Here is a 26,804-nt window from a genome sequence, read left to right on the forward strand (position 1 = left end):
CCCTGCTCGGAGCATGGTGCACCTGGGGGCGCTACTGGACACACACAACCAACGATTGCTTTTGTCTCCAGAGAAAATCCTGAAACTTTAGGACAGGATCAGATATTTCCTCTCTTGCCCAAGAGTGTCAATACACTCAGCAATGCAAGTACTAGGCCTCATGGTGTCAACTTTCGACATGGTAGAGTACGCTCAATTTAATTCCCGCCCTCTGCAGAGGTTAATTCTTTCCAATGGGATGGCCTCAGCGGATCAGGTCTCAAATGATCTCGTTGACTCTGGAGGTTCGTCTGTCACTGAGCTGGTGACTACAGGACCAACAATGAAGCAGGGGCCATCCCTTCTGGATCTCCAACTGGGTCCTCCTGACAACGGATGCCAGTCTGTGGGGTTGGGGCGTGGTTTTGTAGCAACACTCTCTCCAGGGTCGGTGGACCAGTGACGAGTCTCTCCTCCCGATAAACATTCTGGAATTACGGCCTGTGTTCAATGCGTTGACACTGGCCCTGCCTCTAATACAGAACGGGTCTGTTCAAGTACAATCAGACAATGCCACCACGGTGGCGTACATAAATCATCAAGGTGGCATTCGAAGCCGCATGGCAAATGCTGGAATTATCAAAAATCCTCAGTTGGTTGGAACGCCATCTGCCAGCAATATCGGCAGTGTTCATCCCCGGAGTCCTCAACTGGGAAGCGGATTTCCTCTGTCGTCGGGACGTTCACGCCGGAGTGTGTAGTTTTCATCCAAAAGTCTTTCAACTCCTAGTGGACAAGTGGTGCCTACCAGAAGTAGACCTGATGGAGTCTCGACACAATCACGGTCATCCAGTCTTCGGATCAAGGACAAGGAATCCTCAAGGAGCATTCGTGGACGCACTGGCAATTCCATGGAACTTTCGGCTGCCATACATGTTCCCTCCAGTGTCACTCCTGCCCAGGGTACTTCGTAAGTTCAAGCAAGAAAAAGGAATACTACTTCTAATCGCTTCAGCGTGGCCCAGACGGCATTGATTCTCAGACCTGCAGGGTCTATCGATAGAGCGTCTTTTTCTATTTCAACGCCCAGACCTCCTCGTTCAGGGCCCTTGCATCTATCCAGACCTGGCCAAACTGGCTTTGACAGCGTGACTCTTGAAGCTTCACTTCTGAGGGCCAAGGGATTCTCTGAGGTGGTTATTCAAACTATGTTTAAGGCCCGCAAACCGGCTTCTGCACAGATTTATTACTGGGTCTGAAATTCTTATTTCACATGGTGTGCTGCTAAGAATTATGATGCCTATTCGTTCAGAACTTCTAGGCTTTTGGCTTTTCTGCAACAAGGCCTAGATTTAGGCCTTTTCGTCTGGCATCCCTCAAGGTTCATATATCTGCCTTGTCAGTGTGGTTTCAGAGGAAAATTGCGTCTATTCCTGACGTTCATACTTTCACTTGGTGTTTTAAGGATTCAGCCTCCCTAAGTCCATCCTGTGGCTCCATGAGATCTGTCTGTTGTCTTAAATGCCCTGCAAGAGTCTCCATTCGAACCTCTTGAGTCTGTGGATTTTAAATGTCTTACACTTAAGGTCGTGTTTTTATTGGCTATTGCCTCTACTAGGAGGGTGTCGGACTTAGGTGCTTTGTCCTGTCGTCCACCCTTTCTGATTTTTCACCGTGACCGGGCAGTTCTTAGAACTTGCCCTGGTTATCTACCTAAGGTGGTATCATCTTTTCATCTTAACCAAGAGATTGTGGTTCCGGCCTTTATCTCTGCTGGTTTGTCCTCCAAAGAGCGGTCTTTGGATGTGGTTCGGGCTCTCCGTATTTAAGTATAGAGGACTGCCTCCCTCAGGAGGTCAGATACCCTTTTTGTATTTTTTGGTTTTCACAAACATGGCTGGCCTGCGAATAAGCAGACCATGGCCAGATGTATTAGAATGGTGATTGCACAAGCCTATGCGCAGGCTGGTCTCCCAGCTCCTGCTGCTATCAAAGCCCATTCTACTTGGTCTGTTGGACGTTCTTGGGCAGCCCGACGAGGCGCGTCCGCTGAACAATTGTGCAAGGCGGCTACGTGCTCCTCCGTGAACACGTTCATCAGGTTCTATGCCTTTGATACTTCCGCCTCCCAGAATGCTTCCTTTGGACGCCGGGTTCTTGTACCTGCTACAGTGCATCCCCTCCCATGAGGAACTGCTTTAGGACATCCCCGATGTTATTCCCTGTGGAATACCAGTGTACCCCACTGCAGAAAAGGAGATTTATGGTAGACTTACCATAGTTATATCTCTTTCTGCAAGGTACTGTACACTGGATTCCACAGGGCGCCCACCCTGACGCACTTAGCTTCTTTGGGTTTGTATGGCATTAGCCGCTGGACCCTTCTCCTGTCGTCAGAATGTGGTTCTATGTGACTAACATCTGCCGTCTCTTTTACTTGCTACTGCATTGGACTGGTTAACGAAACAGCTCCAGTGCCTGGAGGTGGGGCTCTAGAGGAGGCGATGCAATTCATCCTGGGAACAGTAAAAGCTTTGCCTGTTGGTGCCTCGGATCAAGATCCAACTCTATACCCCCGATGTTATTCCCTGTTGAATCCAGTGTACCTTGCAAAAAGAGATTTAACTATGGTAAGTCTACCATAAATCTCCTTTTAAGCGCCTCCCTGGCCACACTGCAGCCCAGCACACAGCAATGGCCCTCATTCCGAGTTGTTTGCTCGCTATCTGCTTTTAGCAGCATTGCACACGCTAAGCCGCCGCCCTCTGGGAGTGTATCTTAGCTTAGCAGAATTGCGAACGAAAGATTAGCAGAATTGCGACTAGAAAATTCTTAGCAGTTTCTGAGTAGCTCCAGACTTACTCAGCCATTGCGATCAGTTCAGTCAGATTCGTTCCTGGTTTGACGTCACAAACACACCCAACGTTCGACCAGACACTCCCCCATTTCTTCAGACACTCCCGCGTTTTTCCCAGAAACGCCAGCGTTTTTTCACACACGCCCAGAAAACGGACAGTTTCCGCCCAGAAACACCCACTTCCTGTCAATCACACTCCGATCACCAGAACGATGAAAAATCCTCGTTATGCCGTGAGTAAAATACCTAACTTTTGTGTATAATAACTAAGCGCATGCGCTCTGCAAACCTTGCGCATGCGCAGTAAGCGACTAATCGCAATATAGCGAAAATCGGCAACGTGCGAACAACTCAGAATGACCACCAATATGTGCTGGACTGAGGAGAAAAGCTGCAGTTGCTGCTGCCAGGTAAGGTGGACCTGGGCCCCTCCATCAGACCTGGGCCCGGTTAATTTGTACCCTCCCTCTCAGCGCCACTGTCCGGAGGCAAGATAGTTGTTGGTACCCATCCCCACTCACATTCATTATCAACACCCCAATGCCAGCAGCACACAGTCACACCCACATCCACTACCAACATCCCAGCAGCACCCAGTCACATCCACCCCCACATTCACTACCAACATCCCAGCAGGACCCAGTCACTCCCGTCCTCACAAGACTACCAACATCCCAGCAGCACCCATCACATTCACCTAATCACGTATACACGAATAAGAAATACTAAATACTGTAGAAATTAACTTATATCTAAATATCATAAAGTGACATATAGTACTAACGGGTGGTCTTCAGTATGCCGGCGGTCGGGCTCCCGGCGACCAGCATACCGGCGCCGGGAGCCCGACAGCCGGCATACCGACACTTATTCTCCCTCGTGGGGGTCCACGACCCCCCTGGAGGGAGAATAAAATAGTGTAGCGCGCCACCGTGCCTGTAGCGTGGCGAGCGCAGCGAGCCCGCAAGGGGCTCATTTGCGCTCGCCACACTGTCGGTAAGCCGGCGGTCGGGCTCCCGGCGCCGGTATGCTGGCCGCCGGGAGCCCGGCCGCCGGCATATCGTAGTGAACGCGTACTAACAGTATGGACACTCTTTTGTTGGTGCACTTACTGGAACAGTTGGACGCTCATGTACAGTTTTTTAGTGGGTCCCATTTTCCTTAAGTTTTCCAGTTAGTATATTTTGTTCTTGCTGAATGTCAGGGAAGGGGGGGGGGGGGGGGGGGACAGTTCATGAACAACTGGGCCTGTTCTCCAGTCATTCTCTTTTACCCACTGACACCCTCAGCCTCCCACTGCTACCAACTGCGTGTACTGCTGTCACCCACTGCCTACCCAGCCACAACTCTACCTTCCCTGTTACCCACTGCCTCCCACTGTCAGCCTCTGCTCCCCCGGCCAGTCTCTGACTCCTGCTGTCATTTACTGACACCCTCTACCTCCCCATTCTTCCTAAGCATCTCCTTGTCATCCACTACCTCCGTCTGTCACCCACTTGCTATGGCTGTCACCATCTGCCTCTTCCTGTCACCCATTGTCTTTATCTGCCACCCACTGCCTCTTCCTGTCACTGTATGCCTCTTTCGCTTTCACCCACTGCCACCGTCTGCCTCTCCCGTTGTCATCCAAAGCCTCACCCTGTAACACTCTATCTCCACAGTCACCCACTGCCTCCCCTGCCACCTACTGCTTCTCGCTGTCACCCTCTGCTACCCGCTGCCTCCTGCTATCACCCACTGACACCCTCAACCTCCTCAGTCACTCTCAGCCTCCCCTTGTCACCCACTACCTCCTTCTGTCACCCACTTGCTCCTGCTGTAATCATCTGCCTCTGCTCATCATCCTTTGCCTCTCTGTCACCCACTACCTTTTTCTGCCACCCACTGCCTCTCTATCACCCACTGCCTCCCCAGTAACCAACTGTCTCTACATGTTACCCTTTTCCTCCCCAGTCACCTATTGACTCTCCACGTCAATCACTGCCTCTCTCTGTGGATAAGAGGTGTGGGCCCATAGGCATATTTTTGCACCTGCAACCACCATTCGCAAGTTCTGCCTCTGCTGGTAGGTTAATTAGGTTCCAACGAAAAGATGAACCCGAGTGTGTGGGAATATGTACATGGGCAGACTAGAGGGGCCAAGTGGTTCTTATCTGCCGTCAAATTCTATGTATCTGGCTCTTCACGGGAAAGGATATCACTCTGTAGTTCTTATATGCACTTGAGCCAGATAACTGTGAAATTTGTGTCTGGATATCTGGCATTCTTTAGGATCCTTACTTACATCTTCTCCATGGAATCCGCATCTGTAATAAATAATATTGTGTATACCTCAGAGCATAGCACTTATGAGTTCCTCTATTCCTAACCAATCTCCATTGCTATTAGATATTCAAATATTGTTCGATTACCGGTATGCTACGGAAATAACCATATAGATATTAGGGTAGGCTACAAATAAATATGATCAATAAGGATATAAAGCTGTGTGTGAGTGTATATCTATCTATCTATCTATCTATCTATCTATCTATCTATCTATCTATCTATCTTAGTGGCAGCCTTGGCGACACTACAGTGTGCCTGTCTTAATGGTTCTCCTCAAACTGCCCTTCTGCTTGTGTATCTGCTTGTGCTTTGACTGCATTCAGTCGACTGCCAGAAAGCAGGTGATCATCATCTCTATTTAGATGTACCACAGATCATGTGATCAGAACATGGTGGAACGCTGCTTTCCCTGCAAAAGAAGAGGGATGCTGAAAATACAGTAAGCATCTTCACACAGACTCTTCAGAAAGGGAGCCATCTGAAGCCTTGGCAAGGTAAATTTGTGTGTACAACACAAGACTGCAATTGTAAAGCCTTGCTTAAGCATGCCTTTGTGTTCTCACAAAAGAAAGGACTGAGAGAATAAGAAGAGCTGACTGTAAGCAAAAGGATAAAAAGCACCAAGGCTTCGTTAGCAGATGTGTCCAGGCAATTCTGTGCTAATACCATACAGCATCTTGAAATTGATGCTATATTTTTGTTGTATGTATTGATGTTATAAAATACTATTGTGCTCATTTGTCATTAGTGATACACCCAGTGTATATAGTCTGCATAGATTCTATTGTCATTAGCAGCAATGTGATCTGATAAATTGCTGTGTATTCACAGTTGAAAAGCTTGATTAATGCATTTATTACATATCTGTAGCTATGCTTAAAGCATATGTGCTGAATACAGTATGTTCTTATTGCAGCCAGCTTTGAAATTCACGAAGGGGTTTCTCTGCTGTATATAATGCAAAGTTTCATGGTTGTATGTAGCTACAGTAGTTAGTCGGGCTTTCATATTTGCATTTTCAGGAAAAGCAAAAGATAAAATAATCAGCAGACTTACAAGACTCTGGTCTCTCTCTAACACAGGAAACAACTTTTACTGAAATAGAACAATGTAAATGTGGTATTAAATTATTTGGTTAAAAGATTTCCTTGATTAAACAAGAATGACAGAATTGGAAAGGGTGGTAGGAGAGGGTGTGATGGCATACCTTGCTTATTGATATTTAAAGAATTAACCCTCGTCCTTCTGGAAAATGCAGTACTTTGGCATGCTGCTATTCATCTGCAGGACAGATAAGGAATGTATTAATATTTAATGAATCCCTCTTGTTTAAAATGCTATTCTTTGCATGCAGCTCTAAATCTGTTGGTGCTGATATAAGTGTGACATTATATTTATGTCTAAAGGCCCGTACACACTGGCCAATATATCGGCCGTTCTATTGAACGGCCGATATATCGCGGGTCCGTCGGCCAGTGTGTACGGGCGATATGTCTGTGAACTCCATCGTTCACAGACATATCGTGTCGGCCCTGCAGCACAGCCGACAGCCAATATATCTACCGATATATTGGCGCATCGCTGTGTGTGTACCGGTGACCAGCCGACCGCCCGTACACAAGCTGTGGCAGCCGACGGTGATTGACAGCTGAACTGGGCGGGCGTGTACACAGTTCATGACGTCAGTCCCCGACGGACCGGACAGTGTGTATGAACAGCACACTGCCCGATCCATCCATAGATATATCTGCAGATCAATTGATCTGCAGATATATCTATCAGTGTGTACCCACCATTAGTCTGCGTATATATACATATATATATATATATATAGAGAGAGGAAGGGGGCAGCTGGATTGCCCCATCACCCATCTTGTACCAAAGGTACAAACGATTAAATATATATATTGCAGTATGCTGTCAATGTGGATGAAATAATTTGTATTTTGAGTAGAGGTCATCAGTGAACACATTGTAATATGTATCTCACTAAGGGGGGGGATTCAGTTGCAGGCGAAAAGTGCAAATTGCTGTTGCAGCAGCATTTAAACGCGGGCAATGGCGCCGCATCTCGCAGCCCGCAATTGAATTCCCCCACATTGTAATAAGAGGTATAGACTCATTTGCTCAGTGACTGGAGCAAATGCCTAGATTTTCACGTGCTGCCAGATGTCTAACATATAGGGAGAGATGTATCAAAGCTTGGAGAGAGATAAAATGGAAAAAGATAAAGTAGTAACCAATCAGCTTCTAATTGTTCTTTTACGGGGCTGTGGTGCCTATGTACTAAGCCTTGAAGAGAGTTAAAGTGGACAAAGATAAAGTACCAATCAGCAACTGTCATTTTTCAAACACAGCCTGTAACATGACAGTTAGGAGCTGATTGACTGGTACTTTATCTCTCTCCACTATATATCTCTCCTAGCTTTGATAAATCTCCCCCTTAGTTCTGTAAATCCTGCAGTGCTTTTCTATAATTCCTGTTTCCATTGGATGTAAAAGGTGGAAAAGAATGAAAGACAAGAAATTAATGTTTTTAAGTCAGGTAGTTAATATGAAATATTTATATGCAAGCTGAATAGCATCTGATATAGCAACCATTTTATAAACGCTCCCAGGAAAGTTTTTGGGTTTGAGAGAAGATGGAAAAAGAATACTGGTATCACATGAGAAAAGTATTTAGTTTAATCTAAGAAATACAGTACTGACATATTTATAAAACAGAAACATCACATCCATTAAGTGTACTAAAGGGGGGTACTCACGGGAGAGATGTGTGCTGAGCGATCTTAACACAGACCGCTCAGTACACATCTCTCACCCCGCTCAGCACAGCGCGATGTGCTGAGCGAGGGGGAAAGCCGACGGGGGGCCGCTCACTTCACACAACGGTAAAGTGAGCGACCCGCTAGATTGAGCCTGCATGCAGGCTCAATCTAGCACCGGCGATAGCGATGCGCGGGGCCGCGCATCGCTATCGCTGGGGGGCATACACACGGCAGATCCGTGCTTAAAATCTAAGCAATCTAGCAAGATTGCTTAGATTTTAAGCACGGATCTCTCCGTGTGTACTCCCCTTTAGTCTCCTGCTGCTTGGTTAGATTTCAAATGGCATAAAATAGTTATAAAATCCTAATCCAACTAATTCTGCCAATTTATGAGCATTAGAGAAGGATTTATGCCATTTTCCGTGCATCAGGTAGTCTTGATTCAATTCACTTAAATTAAATATAGGCCTGGATTTATGAAAGCTTAGGGAGGTATGCAATTAGCTCAGTTTTTTTCACCTAGGTGAAAAAACAAAGCTTTTAGTTATTTTTAGGGCAAATGGGGATTCCACCTATGAAATAGCAGGGCCAGTTTTCACGTAGGTGAAAAAAGCGGCATTCCACATGTTTTCCATCGAAAATGCGGGTCATTTGACGATTTTGAGGCATTGCCTTCGCCAGTGCCTTTTCACTTAAAAAAAAGAGGTGAAAAAGGCATTGGTGAGAATGCCTTTAAAACAGCCCTAATTGAATACTCAGTGGGGCAAATTCATTAGCTCCAAAATTGGGAGCTAATTGCATACCCTCCTTAGAGAGAGAGAGATAAAGCGGAGAGAGAAAAAGCACCAGCCAATTAGCTCCTAACTGCCATGTTACATGCTGTGTTTGCAAGAGTTGATTAGTTAATACTTCTTCTCTATCTCCACCGTATATCTCGCCAAGCGTTAATAAATCTGTCCCGTAGTTTAATCATATATACTACTTCCATAAGAAACAGATACACGGAATGGCCATATAACATGGTGTTTGGTAAATCCAACAAGAATTAATTTATACTATGGGGTATATTCAATTAGTGTTGTATCCTCTCCACACTGATGATCCGACACTTCACTATTCTATTGCGGGCCGTTTCCGCCTGTTTCCCCGCTTATTCCGACCATTCATTTTCATCCTCTCTTATGGACCAGTTTTCGACCGCGGTGGGGTCGAAAACACATGGTTGAGCTGAGATTCCACTCATTCATATGTTTTTTTACATTTTTGCATTTTCGACAGGGCGGATAACTGGAACTTCAATTGAATAGAGAAGTGTCGAAAAGTGCAGATTATCTGCGGACAGTGCCGGCTTTCCGCCCTGACGAAAATTTCGACACTAATTGAATATTGCCCTATGTAGGCATTGTTGTTATATTTACAATGATAAAGCTACAGAATATATTCATTGGCTGATGCGGAAAACCTCAGTTTAATCAGCTTTAGCAAAGCACAATAAAAATGAAACACTTAGGGCCCGGTTTTGAGTCGCACACAGTGCCTGGCATGGTTCTGAGTCGCACGTTGTGCCACGCCTGGTTCTGAGTCACATGCAGTGCCAGTCCCTGTTCTGAGCCGCACGCAGTGCCAGGCCTGGTTCTGAGTCGCATACAGTGCCAGGCCTGATTCTAAGTCGCATACAGTACCAGACCTGATTCTAAGTCGCACACAGTGCCAGACCTGTTTCTGAGTCGCACGCAGTGCCAGACCTGGTTCTGAGTCGCATACAATGTCAATGTTCACAGGGTAGATTCTCTGCTATTGTACATCTGCAAAACTCTCTAAAACTCATATTGCACATATGTTAAATGTGATGATCGTTCCAGGGTGGTGACTGAGAAATGGCTGTTCAGATGTATGAAAATGGTCCATGTTATAGGCATGTTATGGAGGTGTCATGGACATCTAGCTAAACTGATTACTTAATTGCTCACCAACTCAGATGGAAAATCTGCAGCTGCCATAGGACTGCTGCAAGTTTTGATGGTGTGACTGATGGCATACATCATCTATAGCAGCTGAAAGTGGGACTTTGCACAATCAAATGTATGCTTCTACACCAGGCGAAGAGTGCAAATTGCTGTTGCAGCAGCATTTAAACGCGGGCAATGGCGCCGCATCTCGCAGCCCACTTGAATTCCACATTCGCACAAAACTACTCGCACCCCCATCAGGTTACCGTAAAGTGTGACTGTTGCCGCGCTGATTCTGCCAGGTGAAGACATCTGCCTGCAATTGAATTCCCCCACATTGTAATAAGAGGTATAGACTCATTTGCTCAGTGACTGGAGCAAATGCCTAGATTTTCACGTGCTGCCAGATGTCTAACATATAGGGAGAGATGTATCAAAGCTTGGAGAGAGATAAAATGGAAAAAGATAAAGTAGTAACCAATCAGCTTCTAATTGTTATTTTACGGGGCTGTGGTGCCTATGTACTAAGCCTTGAAGAGAGTTAAAGTGGACAAAGATAAAGTACCAATCAGCAACTGTCATTTTTCAAACACAGCCTGTAACATGACAGTTAGGAGCTGATTGACTGGTACTTTATCTCTCTCCACTATATATCTCTCCTAGCTTTGATAAATCTCCCCCTTAGTTCAGATTATCTGCGGACAGTGCCGGCTTTCCGCCCTGACGAAAATTTCGACACTAATTGAATATTGCTCTATGTAGGCATTGTTGTTATATTTACAATGATAAAGCTACAGAATATATTCATTGGCTGATGCGGAAAACCTCAGTTTAATCAGCTTTAGCAAAGCACAATAAAAATAAAACACTTAGGGCCCGGTTTTGAGTCGCACACAGTGCCTGGCATGGTTCTGAGTCGCACGTTGTGCCACGCCTGGTTCTGAGTCACATGCAGTGCCAGTCCCTGTTCTGAGTAGAGATGAGCGCCTGAAATTTTTCGGGTTTTGTGTTTTGGTTTTGGGTTCGGTTCCGCGGCCGTGTTTTGGGTTCGACCGCGTTTTGGCAAAACCTCACCGAATTTTTTTTGTCGGATTCGGGTGTGTTTTGGATTCGGGTGTTTTTTTCAAAAAACCCTAAAAAACAGCTTAAATCATAGAATTTGGGGGTCATTTTGATCCCATATTATTATTAACCTCAAAAACCATAATTTCCACTCATTTTCAGTCTATTCTGAATACCTCACACCTCACAATATTATTTTTAGTCCTAAAATTTGCACCGAGGTCGCTGGATGACTAAGCTAAGCGCCCCTAGTGGCCGACACAAACACCTGGCCCATCTAGGAGTGGCACTGCAGTGTCACGCAGGATGTCCCTTCCAAAAAACCCTCCCCAAACAGCACATGACGCAAAGAAAAAAAGAGGCGCAATGAGGTAGCTGACTGTGTGAGTAAGATAAGCGACCCTAGTGGCCGACACAAACACCGGGCCCATTTAGGAGTGGCACTGCAGTGTCACGCAGGATGTCCCTTCCAAAAAACCCTCCCCAAACAGCACATGACGCAAAGAAAAAAAGAGGCGCAATGAGGTAGCTGACTGTGTGAGTAAGATAAGCGACCCTAGTGGCCGACACAAACACCGGGCCCATTTAGGAGTGGCACTGCAGTGTCACGCAGGATGTCCCTTCCAAAAAACCCTCCCCAAACAGCACATGACGCAAAGAAAAAAAGAGGCGCAATGAGGTAGCTGACTGTGTGAGTAAGATAAGCGACCCTAGTGGCCGACACAAACACCGGGCCCATTTAGGAGTGGCACTGCAGTGTCACGCAGGATGTCCCTTCCAAAAAACCCTCCCCAATCAGCACATGACGCAAAGAAAAAAAGAGGCGCAATGAGGTAGCTGTGTGAGTAAGATTAGCGACCCTAGTGGCCGACACAAACACCGGGCCCATTTAGGAGTGGCACTGCAGTGTCACGCAGGATGTCCCTTCCAAAAAACCCTCCCCAAACAGCACATGACGCAAAGAAAAATAAAAGAAAAAAGAGGTGCAAGATGGAATTGTCCTTGGGCCCTCCCACCCACCCTTATGTTGTATAAACAGGACATGCACACTTTAACCAACCCATCATTTCAGTGACAGGGTCTGCCACACGACTGTGACTGAAATGACGGGATGGTTTGGACCCCCACCAAAAAAGAAGCAATTAATCTCTCCTTGCACAAACTGGCTCTACAGAGGCAAGATGTCCACCTCATCATCATCCTCCGATATATCACCGTGTACATCCCCCTCCTCACAGATTATCAATTCGTCCCCACTGGAATCCACCATCTCAGCTCCCTGTGTACTTTGTGGAGGCAATTGCTGCTGGTCAATGTCTCCGCGGAGGAATTGATTATAATTCATTTTAATGAACATCATCTTCTCCACATTTTCTGGATGTAACCTCGTACGCCGATTGCTGACAAGGTGAGCGGCGGCACTAAACACTCTTTCGGAGTACACACTTGTGGGAGGGCAACTTAGGTAGAATAAAGCCAGTTTGTGCAAGGGCCTCCAAATTGCCTCTTTTTCCTGCCAGTATAAGTACGGACTGTGTGACGTGCCTACTTGGATGCGGTCACTCATATAATCCTCCACCATTCTTTCAATGGGGAGAGAATCATATGCAGTGCCAGTAGACGACATGTCCGTATCCGTAATCGTTGTCAGGTCCTTCAGTCCGGACCAGATGTCAGCATCAGCAGTCGCTCCAGACTGCCCTGCATCACCGCCAGCGGGTGGGCTCGGAATTCTGAGCCTTTTCCTCGCACCCCCAGTTGCGGGAGAATGTGAAGGAGGAGATGTTGACAGGTCGCGTTCCGCTTGACTTGACAATTTTCTCACCAGCAGGTCTTTCAACCCCAGCAGACTTGTGTCTGCCGGAAAGAGAGATCCAAGGTAGGCTTTAAATCTAGGATCGAGCACGGTGGCCAAAATGTAGTGCTCTGATTTCAACAGATTGACCACCCGTGAATCCTTGTTAAGCGAATTAAGGGCTCCATCCACAAGTCCCACATGCCTAGCGGAATCGCTCCGTGTTAGCTCCTCCTTCAATGTCTCCAGCTTCTTCTGCAAAAGCCTGATGAGGGGAATGACCTGACTCAGGCTGGCAGTGTCTGAACTGACTTCACGTGTGGCAAGTTCAAAGGGCATCAGAACCTTGCACAACGTTGAAATCATTCTCCACTGCGCTTGAGACAGGTGCATTCCACCTCCTATATCGTGCTCAATTGTATAGGCTTGAATGGCCTTTTGCTGCTCCTCCAACCTCTGAAGCATATAGAGGGTTGAATTCCACCTCGTTACCACTTCTTGCTTCAGATGATGGCAGGGCAGGTTCAGTAGTTTTTGGTGGTGCTCCAGTCTTCTGTACGTGGTGCCTGTACGCCGAAAGTGTCCCGCAATTCTTCTGGCCACCGACAGCATCTCTTGCACGCCCCTGTCGTTTTTTAAAAAATTCTGCACCACCAAATTCAAGGTATGTGCAAAACATGGGACGTGCTGGAATTTGCCCATATTTAATGCACACACAATATTGCTGGCGTTGTCCGATGCCACAAATCCACAGGAGAGTCCAATTGGGGTAAGCCATTCCGCGATGATCTTCCTCAGTTGCCGTAAGAGGTTTTCAGCTGTGTGCGTATTCTGGAATCCGGTGATACAAAGCGTAGCCTGCCTAGGAAAGAGTTGGCGTTTGCGAGATGCTGCTACTGGTGCCGCCGCTGCTGTTCTTGCGGCGGGAGTCCATACATCTACCCAGTGGGCTGTCACAGTCATATAGTCCTGACCCTGCCCTGCTCCACTTGTCCACATGTCCGTGGTTAAGTGGACATTGGGTACAACTGCATTTTTTAGGACACTGGTGAGTCTTTTTCTGACGTCCGTGTACATTCTCGGTATCGCCTGCCTAGAGAAGTGGAACCTAGATGGTATTTGGTAACGGGGGCACACTGCCTCAATAAATTGTCTAGTTCCCTGTGAACTAACGGCGGATACCGGACGCACGTCTAACACCAACATAGTTGTCAAGGCCTCAGTTATCCGCTTTGCAGCAGGATGACTGCTGTGATATTTCATCTTCCTTGCAAAGGACTGTTGAACAGTCAATTGCTTACTGGAAGTAGTACAAGTGGGCTTACGACTTCCCCTCTGGGATGACCATCGACTCCCAGCAGCAACAACAGCAGCGCCAGCAGCAGTAGGCGTTACACGCAAGGATGCATCGGAGGAATCTCAGGCAGGAGAGGAATCATCAGAATTGCCAGTGACATGGCCTGCAGGACTATTGGCATTCCTGGGGAAGGAGGAAATTGACACTGAGGGAGTTGGTGGGGTGGTTTGCGTGAGCTTGGTTACAAGAGGAAGGGATTTACTGGTCAGTGGACTGCTTCCGCTGTCACCCAAAGTTTTTGAACTTGTCACTGACTTATTATGAATGCGCTGCAGGTGACGTATAAGGGAGGATGTTCCGAGGTGGTTAACGTCCTTACCCCTACTTATTACAGCTTGACAAAGGGAACACACGGCTTGACACCTGTTGTCCGCATTTCTGTTGAAATACCTCCACACCGAAGAGCTGATTTTTTTGGTATTTTCACCTGGCATGTCACTGGCCATATTCCTCCCACGGACAACAGGTGTCTCCCCGGGTGCCTGACTTAAACAAACCACCTCACCATCAGAATCCTCCTGGTCAATTTCCTCCCCAGCGCCAGCAACACCCATATCCTCCTCATCCTGGTGTACTTCAACACTGACATCTTCAATCTGACTATCAGGAACTGGACTGCGGGTGCTCCTTCCAGCACTTGCAGGGGGCGTGCAAATGGTGGAAGGCGCATGCTCTTCACGTCCAGTGTTGGGAAGGTCAGGCATCGCAACCGACACAATTGGACTCTCCTTGTGGATTTGGGATTTCGAAGAATGCACAGTTCTTTGCTGTGCTTTTGCCAGCTTGAGTCTTTTCATTTTTCTAGCGAGAGGCTGATTGCTTCCATCCTCATGTGAAGCTGAACCACTAGCCATGAACATAGGCCAGGGCCTCAGCCGTTCCTTGCCACTCCGTGTGGTAAATGGCATATTGGCAAGTTTACGCTTCTCCTCCGACAATTTTATTTTAGGTTTTGGAGTCCTTTTTTTACTGATATTTGGTGTTTTGGATTTGACATGCTCTGTACTATGACATTGGGCATCGGCCTTGGCAGACGACGTTGCTGGCATTTCATCGTCTCGGCCATGACTAGTGGCAGCAGCTTCAGCACGAGGTGGAAGTGGATCTTGATCTTTCCCTAATTTTGGAACCTCAACATTTTTGTTCTCCATATTTTAATAGGCACAACTAAAAGGCACCTCAGGTAAACAATGGAGATGGATGGATACTAGTATACAATTATGGACGGACTGCCGAGTGCCGACACAGAGGTAGCCACAGCCGTGAACTACCGTACTGTACTGTGTCTGCTGCTAATATAGACTGGTTGATAAAGAGATGTCGTAGTATGTATGTATAAAGAAGAAAGAAAAAAAACCCACGGTTAGGTGGTATACAATTATGGACGGACTGCCGAGTGCCGACACAGAGGTAGCCACAGCCGTGAACTACCGTACTGTACTGTGTCTGCTGCTAATATAGACTGGTTGATAAAGAGATGTCGTAGTATGTATGTATAAAGAAGAAAGAAAAAAAAACCACGGTTAGGTGGTATACAATTATGGACGGACTGCCGAGTGCCGACACAGAGGTAGCCACAGCCGTGAACTACCGTACTGTACTGTGTCTGCTGCTAATATAGACTGGTTGATAAAGAGATGTCGTAGTATGTATGTATAAAGAAGAAAGAAAAAAAACCACGGTTAGGTGGTATACAATTATGGACGGACTGCCGAGTGCCGACACAGAGGTAGCCACAGCCGTGAACTACCGTACTGTACTGTGTCTGCTGCTAATATAGACTGGTTGATAAAGAGATGTCGTAGTATGTATGTATAAAGAAGAAAGAAAAAAAAAACACGGGTAGGTGGTATACAATTATGGACGGACTGCCGAGTGCCGACACAGAGGTAGCCACAGCCGTGAACTACCGTACTGTACTGTGTCTGCTGCTAATATAGACTGGTTGATAAAGAGATGTCGTAGTATGTATGTATAAAGAAGAAAGAAAAAAAACCACGGTTAGGTGGTATACAATTATGGACGGACTGCCGAGTGCCGACACAGAGGTAGCCACAGCCGTGAACTACCGTACTGTACTGTGTCTGCTGCTAATATAGACTGGTTGATAAAGAGATGTCGTAGTATGTACGTATAAAGAAGAAAGAAAAAAAACCACGGTTAGGTGGTATACAATTATGGACGGACTGCCGAGTGCCGACACAGAGGTAGCCACAGCCGTGAACTACCGTACTGTACTGTGTCTGCTGCTAATATAGACTGGTTGATAAAGAGATGTCGTAGTATGTATGTATAAAGAAGAAAGAAAAAAAAACCACGGTTAGGTGGTATACAATTATGGACGGACTGCCGAGTGCCGACACAGAGGTAGCCACAGCCGTGAACTACCGTACTGTACTGTGTCTGCTGCTAATATAGACTGGTTGATAAAGAGATGTCGTAGTATGTACGTATAAAGAAGAAAGAAAAAAAACCCACGGTTAGGTGGTATACAATTATGGACGGACTGCCGAGTGCCGACACAGAGGTAGCCACAGCCGTGAACTACCGTACTGTACTGTGTCTGCTGCTAATATAGACTGGTTGATAAAGAGATGTCGTAGTATGTATGTATAAAGAAGAAAGAAAAAAAAACCACGGTTAGGTGGTATACAATTATGGACGGACTGCCGAGTGCCGACACAGAGGTAGCCACAGCCGTGAACTACCGTACTGTACTGTGTCTGCTGCTAATATAGACTGGTTGATAAAGAGATGTCGTAGTATGTATGTATAAAGAAGAAAGAAAAAAAAACCACGGTTAGGTGGTATACAATTATGGACGGACTGCCGAGTGCCGACACAGAGGTAGCTACAGCCGTGAACTACCGTACTGTGTCTGCTGCGACTGGATGATAAATAATGATATAAAAAATATATATATATCACTACTGCAGCCGGACAGGTATATATATTATATAATGACGGACCTGCTGGACACTGTCTGTCAGCAGAATGAGTTTTTTATAGAATAAAAAAAAAAACACCACACAAGTGAAGTCACACGACGAGTGTTTAACTTTTTCAGGCAATCACAATATAGTATACTACTAACTATACTGGTGGTCAGTGTGGTCAGGTCACTGGTCAGTCACACTGGCAGTGGCACTCCTGCAGCAAAAGTGTGCACTGTTTAATTTTAATATAATATGTACTCCTGGCTCCTGCTATAACCTATAACTGGCACTGCAGTGCTCCCCAGTCTCCCCCACAATTATAAGCTGTGTGAGCTGAGCACAGTCAGATATATAATATATACATAGATGATGCAGCACACTGGGCTGAGCAGTGCACACAGATATGGTATGTGACTGAGTCACTGTGTGTATCGTTTTTTTCAGGCAGAGAACGGATATATTAAATAAAACTGCACTGTCTGGTGGTCACTGTGGTCAGTCACTAGTAAACTCTGCACTCTCTTCTACAGTACTCCTAAGCTCCAGTAAATCAGGTCAATCTCTCTCTCTCTCTCTCTCCTAATCTAAATCACTGTACTCCCTAACAGCTGCTCCCCGTCCCCAATCCTCCCCACAATTATAACTAAGTCACTCAGTCTTTACTCTTTTCTACTATAACGGAGAGGACGCCAGCCACGTCCTCTCCCTATCAATCTCAATGCACGTGTGAAAATGGCGGCGACGCGCGGCTCCTTATATAGAATCCGAGTCTCGCGAGAATCCGACAGCGTCATGATGACGTTCGGGCGCGCTCGGGTTAACCGAGCAAGGCGGGAAGATCCGAGTCGCTCGGACCCGTGAAAAAAAACATGAAGTTCGTGCGGGTTCGGATTCAGAGAAACCGAACCCGCTCATCTCTAGTTCTGAGCCGCACGCAGTGCCAGGCCTGGTTCTGAGTCGCATACAGTGCCAGGCCTGATTCTAAGTCGCACACAGTGCCAGGCCTGATTCTAAGTCGCACACAGTACCAGACCTGATTCTAAGTCGCACACAGTGCCAGACCTGTTTCTGAGTCGCACGCAGTGCCAGACCTGGTTCTGAGTCGCACACAATGTCAATGTTCACAGGGTAGATTCTCTGCTATTGTACATCTGCAAAACTCTCTAAAACTCATATTGCACATATGTTAAATGTGATGATCGTTCCAGGGTGGTGACTGAGAAATGGCTGTTTAGATGTATGAAAATGGTCCATGTTATAGGCATGTTATGGAGGTGTCATGGACATCTAGCTAAACTGATTACTTAATTGCTCACCAACTCAGATGGAAAATCTGCAGCTGCCATAGGACTGCTGCAAGTTTTGATGGTGTGACTGATGGCATACATCATCTATAGCAGCTGAAAGTGGGACTTTGCACAATCAAATGTATGCTTCTACACCAGGGGGAGGGCTGTAATTCAGATATGATCACAGCAGCAAATTTGTTAGCTAATGCATACCTCTTAACTTTGTCCTCCTATGAATGGAGGCGTGGCATAGCAGAGGATCCGCAATCGCAAGCCACGCCCCCGTTTTCGTCACTGAGGGGGCATGCCCATCGCTCTGTGAGCTGCTGGCATGCCTTCTCTCCCACTGTCTGCACTGAATAGACGATGTGCGCATGGTTTTGCCCAATTGTTAACAAATTTGCTGCTGCGATCAGATCTGAATTACCCCCTTTAGTTGCAGACAAGACTACGGCATAAGACTCTATAATGGTCACAGCAGTGGGTGACTCAGAATCAGCCCCTTATTGCCGGCATACTTAGAGATGATGCAAGAACTAGAAGGATAATAATAAGATTTTACTCACCGGTAAATCTATTTCTCGTAGTCCGTAGTGGATGCTGGGAACTCCGAAAGGACCATGGGGAATAGCGGCTCCGCAGGAGACTGGGCACAACTAAAGAAAGCTTTTAGGTCACCTGGTGTGCACTGGCTCCTCCCACTATGACCCTCCTCCAAGCCTCAGTTAGGACACTGTGCCCGGACCAGCTGACATAATAAGGAAGGATTTTGAATCCCGGGTAAGACTCCTACCAGCCACACCAATCACACCGTATAACTCGTGATACTATACCCAGTTTAACAGTATGAAAACAACTGAGCCTCTCAACAGATGGCTCAACAATAACCCTTTAGTTAACAATAACTATGTACAAGTATTGCAGACAATCCGCACTTGGGATGGGCGCCCAGCATCCACTACGGACTACGAGAAATAGATTTACCGGTGAGTAAAATCTTATTTTCTCCGACGTCCTAGTGGATGCTGGGAACTCCGGAAGGACCATGGGGATTATACCAAAGCTCCCAAATGGGCGGGAGAGTGCGGATGACTCTGCAGCACCGAATGAGAGAACTCAAGGTCCTCCTCATCCAGGGTATCAAATTTGTAGAATTTTGCAAACGTGTTTGCCCCTGACCAAGTAGCAGCTCGGCAAAGTTGTAAAGCCGAGACCCCTCGGGCAGCCGCCCAAGATGAGCCCACCTTCCTTGTGGAATGGGCTTTTACTGATTTAGGATGCGGCAGTCCAGCCGCAGAATGCGCCAGCTGAATTGTGCTACAAATCCAGCGAGCAATAGTCTGCTTAGAAGCAGGAGCACCCAGTTTGTTGGGTGCATACAGGATAAATAGCGAGTCAGTTTTCCTGACTCTAGCCGTCCTGGAAACATAAATTTTCAAGGCCCTGACTACGTCCAGTAACTTGGAATCCTCCAAGTCCCTAGTAGCCGCAGGCACCACAATAGGTTGGTTCAAGTGAAAAGCTGATACCACCTTAGGGAGAAACTGGGGACGAGTCCTCAATTCCGCCCTATCCATATGGAAAATCAGATAAGGGCTTTTACATGACAAAGCTGCCAATTCTGACACACGCCTGGCTGAAGCCAAGGCCAATAACATGACCACTTTCCACGTGAGATATTTTAGATCCACGGTTTCAAGTGGCTCAAACCAATGTGATTTTAAGAAACTCAACACCACGTTGAGATCCCAAGGTGCCACTGGAGGCACAAACGGGGGCTGAATATGCAGCACTCCTTTCACAAACGTCTGAACTTCAGGTAGTGAAGCTAGTTCTTTCTGGAAGAAAATCGACAGAGCCGAGATCTGTACCTTAATGGAGCCTAATTTCAGGCCCATAGTCACTCCTGCTTGTAGGAAATGCAGAAATCGACCTAGTTGAAATTCCTCTGTTGGGGCCTTTTTGGCCTCACACCAAGCAACATATTTCCGCCATATGCGGTGATAATGCTTTGCAGTTACATCTTTCCTGGCTTTAATCAGCGTAGGAATGACTTCCTCCGGAATGCCCTTTTCCTTCAGGATCCGGCGTTCAACCGCCATGCCGTCAAACGCAGCCGCGGTAAGTCTTGGAACAGACAGGGCCCCTGCTGCAGCAGGTCCTGTCTGAGCGGCAGAGGCCATGGGTCCTCTGAGATCATCTCTTGAAGTTCCGGGTACCACGCTCGTCTTGGCCAATCCGGAACCACGAGTATTGTTCTTACTCCTCGTTTTCTTATTATTCTCAGTACCCTTGGTATGAGAGGCAGAGGAGGGAACACATAAACTGACTGGTACACCCACGGTGTCACTAGAGCGTCCACAGCTATCGCCTGAGGGTCCCTTGACCTGGCGCAATATCTCTCTAGTTTTTTGTTTAGGCGGGACGCCATCATGTCCACCTGTGGCCGTTCCCATCGATTTACAATCAGCGTGAAGACTTCTGGATGAAGTCCCCACTCTCCCGGGTGGAGGTCGTGCCTGCTGAGAAAGTCTGCTTCCCAGTTGTCCACTCCCGGAATGAACACTGCTGACAGTGCTAGTACGTGATTTTCCGCCCATCGGAGAATCCTTGTGGCTTCTGCCATTGCCATCCTGCTTCTTGTGCCGCCCTGTCGATTTACATGGGCGACTGCCGTGATGTTGTCTGACTGGATCAGTACCGGCTGGTGTAGAAGCAGGGATTTTGCCTGACTTAGGGCATTGTAAATGGCCCTTAGTTCCAGAATATTTATGTGTAGGGAAGTCTCCTGACTCGACCATAGTCCTTGGAAGTTTCTTCCCTGTGTGACTGCCCCCCAGCCTCGAAGGCTGGCATCCGTGGTCACCAGGACCCAGTCCTGTATGTCGAATCTGCGGCCCTCTAGAAGATGAGCACTCTGCAGCCACCACAGCAGAGACACCCTGGTTCTTGGAGACAGGGTTATTAGGCGATGCATCTGAAGATGCGATCCGGACCATTGGTCCAACAGGTCCCACTGAAAGATTCTGGCATGGAACCTGCCGAAAGGAATTGCTTCGTAAGAAGCCACCATCTTTCCCAGGACCCGCGTGCAGTGATGCACCGATACCTGTTTTGGTTTCAGGAGGTCTCTGACTAGAGATGACAGCTCCTTGGCTTTCTCCTCCGGGAGAAACACTTTTTTCTGGACTGTATCCAGAATCATACCCAGGAACAGTAGACGTGTCGTCGGAACCAGCTGTGATTTTGGAATATTCAGAATCCAACCGTGCTGGTGTAGCACCTCCTGAGATAGTGCTACTCCCACCAACAACTGCTCCTTGGACCTCGCCTTTATTAGGAGATCGTCCAAGTACGGGATAATTAAAACTCCCTTTCTTCGAAGGAGTATCATCATTTCCGCCATTACCTTGGTAAACACCCTCGGTGCCGTGGAGAGTCCAAACGGCAGCGTCTGGAATTGGTAATGGCAATCCTGTACCACAAATCTGAGGTACTCCTGGTGAGGATAGTAAATGGGGACATGCAGGTAAGCATCCTTGATGTCCAGGCATACCATGTAATCCCCCTCGTCCAGGCTTGCAATAACCGCCCTGAGCGATTCCATCTTGAACTTGAATTTTTTTATGTATGTGTTCAAGGATTTAAAATTTAAAATGGGTCTCACCGAACCGTCCGGTTTCGGTACCACAAACAGTGTGGAATAGTAACCCCGTCCTTGTTGAAGTAGGGGCACCTTGATTATCACCTGCTGGGAATACAGCTTGTGAATTGCCGCTAGCACAGCCTCCCTGTCTGAAGGAGTAATCGGCAAGGCAGATTTTAGGAACCGGTGGGGTGGAGACGCCTCGAATTCCAGTTTGTACCCTGAGATACTATTTGCAGGATCCAGGGATCCACCTGTGAGCGAGCCCACTGATCGCTGAAATTTTTGAGGCGGCCCCCCACCGTACCTGGCTCCGCCTGTGGAGCCCCACCGTCATGCGGCGGACTTGGAAGAAGCGGGGGAGGACTTTTGCTCCTGGGAACCTGCTGTTTGTTGCAGCCTTTTTCCCCTACCTCTGCCTCTGGACAGAAAGGACCCGCCTGTTTTTCTGAGTCCGAAAGGACTGTACCTGATAAAACGGCGCCTTTTTAGGCTGTGAGGGAACATGGGGTAAAAATGCTGACTTCCCAGCAGTTGCTGTGGAAACTAGGTCCGAGAGACCATCCCCAAATAACTCCTCACCCTTATAAGGCAAAACTTCCATGTGCCTTTTTGAATCTGCATCCCCTGTCCACTGGCGAGTCCATAAGCCTCTCCTAGCAGAAATGGACAATGCACTTATTTTAGATGCCAGCCGGCAGATCTCCCTCTGTGCATCTCTCAAGTATAAGACTGAGTCTTTTATATGCTCTATGGTTAGCAGAATAGTGTCCCTGTCTAGGGTGTCAGTATTTTCTGACAGGGAATCTGACCACGCAGCGGCAGCACTGCACATCCATGCTAACGCAATAGCTAGTCTAAGTATAATGCCTGAGTGTGTATATACAGACTTCAGGATCGCCTCCTGCTTTCTATCAGCAGGTTCCTTGAGGGCGGCCGTATCCGGAGACGGTAGTGCCACCTTTTTAGACAAACGTGTGAGCGCTTTATCCACCCTAGGGGGTGTCTCCCAACGTGACCTATCCTCTGGCGGGAAAGGGAACGCCATTAGTAACTTCTTAGAAATTACCAATCTTTTATCAGGGAAAGCCCACGCTTCTTCACACACTTCATTTAATTCTTCTGATGGGGGAAAAACTATGGGTAGTTTTTTCTCCCCAAACATAATACCCTTTTTAGTGGTACCTGGGTTTATATCAGAAATTTGTAACACCTCTTTCATTGCTTCAATCATGCAACAAATGGCCTTAGTGGACATTAGACTAGACTCATCGTCGTCGACACTGGTGTCAGTATCCGGGTCGACATCCGCGTCTGCCATCTGAGGTAGCGGGCGTTTTAGAGCCCCCGATGGCCTTTGAGACGCCTGGACAGGCACGCGCTGAGAAGCCAGGCTGTCCCGCATTTGGCATGTCGTCAAATTTTTTGTGTAAGGAGTCGACACTTGCACGCAATTCCTTCCATAAGTCCATCCACTCAGGTGTCTGCCCCGCAGGGGGTGACATCCCTTCTATAGGCATTTGCTCCGCCTCCACATCATTATCCTCATCAAACATGTCGACACAGCCGTACCGACACACCGCACACACACAGGGAATGCTCTAACAGAGGACAGGACCCACAAAAGCCCTTTGGGGAGACAGAGTGAGAGTATGCCAGCACACACCAAAGCGCTATATAATGCAGGGACTAACTGAATTATGTCCCCTATAGCTGCTGTTATATATACTGCGCCTAAATTTAGTGCCCCCCCCTCTCTTTTTTACCCTTTTCTGTAGTGTAGACTGCAGGGGAGAGCCAGGGAGCTTCCTTCCAGCGGAGCTGTGAGGGAGAAATGGCGCCAGTGTGCTGAAGGAGATAGCTCCGCCCCTTTTTCGCTGACTATTCTCCCGCTTTTTTATAGATTCTGGCAGGGGTAATTATCACATATATAGCCTCTGGGGCTATATATTGTGGTATTTTTGCCAGCCAAGGTGTTTTTATTGCTGCTCAGGGCGCCCCCCCCTAGCGCCCTGCACCCTCAGTGACCGGAGTGTGAAGTGTGTATGAGGAGCAATGGCGCACAGCTGCAGTGCTGTGCGCTACCTTGGTGAAGACTGATGTCTTCTGCCGCCGATTTTCCGGACCTCTATTTGCTTCTGGCTCTGTAAGGGGGACGGCGGCGCGGCCCCGGGACCGAACACCAAGGCCAGTTCCATGCGGTCGATCCCTCTGGAGCTAATGGTGTCCAGTAGCCTAAGAAGCCCAAGCTAGCTGCAAGCAGGTAGGTTCGCTTCTTCTCCCCTTAGTTGCCAGCAGGTCTCACTGTAAAATAAAAAACCTAATTATATACTTTCTTTTTAGAAGCTCAGGAGAGCCCCTAGTGTGCATCCAACCTCGGCCGGGCACAAAATCTAACTGAGGCTTGGAGGAGGGTCATAGTGGGAGGAGCCAGTGCACACCAGGTGACCTAAAAGCTTTCTTTAGTTGTGCTCAGTCTCCTGCGGAGCCGCTATTCCCCATGGTCCTTTCGGAGTTCCCAGCATCCACTAGGACGTCAGAGAAAATAGAGTTTTTTAAACCGATATAAAAACAGAAGTTAATGCATAATGCGGTCAGATGCAGTCAATTGATAGACCTCAGTAAACAAAAGCCTGACTTGGCAAGTAATAATAAAACTGTGCAGTTAATAGGACTAAAGGAGTTTGATATATTGACAATACTGATCATAAAGCAGTTGGCATGGAGCCTTAATAGCAGAGTCCAAATACAAGCCAAAACAGCAACAGGCAGTGTAAACACCAAGCGAACAGCAATAGCTTTGCAGATGTAGGGCGCAAAAGGCACCTTATAAAGGATAACAAATGAGGATACTCAAACTGATTAAGGGGATGGTAGAAACAGTCCAGAATAAGTGAAGAGCAAGGCTACATGCCAAAAATTTACATTTTTTAACAAAAATATCAAGATGTACAAATTCTCACCATAGAAAAGGCAAACATTTTGGAACGAAACAATGGAACAAATTAATGTTTAAGGAGAAAACAAAGGGCCATTGTTTTCTCCTTAAACATTTGCCTTTTTACTGCCCCTTCACCTACTGTATGTTGCTCAGACAGAAAGTGAACACACTACCTCTGATCGCTAGGTTTGTGTGGGGATGACCACCAACAGACAGAGATCCGAGGAGTCACATTAGATAACAGTTTTCTGCCTGGACCCTTTTACTGTTGAGAGCAATCTGTGCTGTCTCCTCGTATCTGCCACATCCCCATAGTAATGGAGGTGTGCTACCACACGTGTGACCTCTGACCTAATGCACCTACCATGTGACATGCCACTTAGAGTTTCCCAAGAGGAGACTGTGCTTTTGACACCACTGGGTACATCTAATAGCCACCTTGTCTCCAACACTAGCCGCCATTGTATTCACCGCATGCCACCTGCATTAACCTGCTCATGGAGGTATACTACATGTTCCTGCATTGTGCTGCATTACCCCTGTGTAGTCTCACATCCTGCTGTTCTACCTGGTTAATAAACCAAACCCACAGCGACGTATCTAGAGAGGAGGGGACCCGAGTGCAGTCTTCGTGTGTGGACCCCCTCCTCTCCGTCCCGTAGCTGTAGCTTTGTTAGCGCTCTGAGCGCTAGAGACTCTGGTACAGTGCCAGAGTCTACAGCGCATGCAAGAGTGTTAACAGCGCTGCCGGCTATGGGACGGAGAGGAGGGGGCCCACACACGGACACTAGAAAGGTAAGTATAGAAGAAATGGGTGCAGTGTGTGCGGCATGGGCCCAGCCTGGACCCAGGGGCCCGTGTACACCGCACACACTGCACCCATTATAGATACGCCACTGCAAACCCTGGTCAAGCTATTTATTGTGCGGACTGACCTTCACCACACAACGTTGATCAGAGGCAAATTAAGACCTCATGGGGACCCTAAGCAAGACAACAATTTGGGGCCCCCTTCCTCAATTCCCCCCCCCCCGCCCAGAGAGTGCTTATCAAATCCTTCCATCCAGTCAGCCAGTGTATGCCAAATCCACGCAATGTAAATGTCAGATCCACATAATAAAGTATTTGTATTCCCTTTTTAGTGGTAGTTGGCCTCATTCTATGCGCTATAGATGATTTTCATTGTTTGTAAGAAATATATGTTTAAATGCTGGGCCGTCTTTTCGTATGGGCTCACTGGACAATTGCTCCAGGGCCCCAGGAGTATAAGGGCCCTAGGCTGATAGCTTTAGAAAATTGGCCCAGGGAACCAGAGATTTCTGACTTCAAAACACTGGTCCCCATCCGAGCCTGTTAATTGCTTTTCCCAGTCAGATATCTCGGGTTCTGTCTGACTTAGAGATTTTCTGAGGGTATACTCCACTATACCCAGGACCAGACATATCAGCTTTTCAGCAGCTGGTCCCTGCTCCAGCTTCACACGCCTGGTATGCAGTTTTATATTTTTGTTGGTGGATTGCTCTGGCTCCTGAACTCTGATCCCCCATTCCCCAGTACCTCCTGAAAGGTGGGATTCTCTCTTTTTTTATCACATTGAAAGCTAAGAAATCTGTTTCTAGAAACTGGAGATATCTGCAGTCAAGTAAGCTGCCCTCCCACTGGAAAATGATGAATATTAAGCCCACTCCACTATCCACCCCTCCCCTGCCTTTTAAACACCCCCTACCACCCTGGAAGTCATGTACTGGGGCTCTTTCATTCAGCCTAATGCCCCAGTTTCCACAGTTAAGTGTTCTCCCTCCCACCCCATCTCCCACCATCTGTGCAGTAAAGGAGTAATTAGGTCCTACATGCTGAGCAGAAGATAGAACACCCCCTGCCGTCCGCGGGACATCAA

General features: G+C 47.3%; 1 protein-coding gene and 1 long non-coding RNA gene across 13 annotated transcripts in view; one reads left to right on the forward strand and one right to left on the reverse strand.

Moving 5' to 3' along the window:
• PRUNE2 (prune homolog 2 with BCH domain) overlaps positions 1-26,804 on the forward strand; it is a 553,043-nt gene that overhangs the window by 359,763 nt on the left and 166,476 nt on the right. The gene's annotated exons all lie outside the window — the stretch shown is intronic.
• On the reverse strand, positions 5,046-25,213 carry LOC134895537 (uncharacterized). The gene is made up of 4 exons (XR_010171919.1): positions 25,081-25,213; positions 6,372-6,445; positions 6,221-6,259; positions 5,046-5,142 (listed from the first exon to the last, which is right to left on the reverse strand). It is a non-coding gene; the product is annotated as an uncharacterized LOC134895537 (long non-coding RNA).

The sequence above is a fragment of the Pseudophryne corroboree genome, chromosome 1 (assembly GCF_028390025.1).
Source record: "Pseudophryne corroboree isolate aPseCor3 chromosome 1, aPseCor3.hap2, whole genome shotgun sequence".
In the NCBI taxonomy this organism is placed as follows: domain Eukaryota; kingdom Metazoa; phylum Chordata; class Amphibia; order Anura; family Myobatrachidae; genus Pseudophryne; species Pseudophryne corroboree.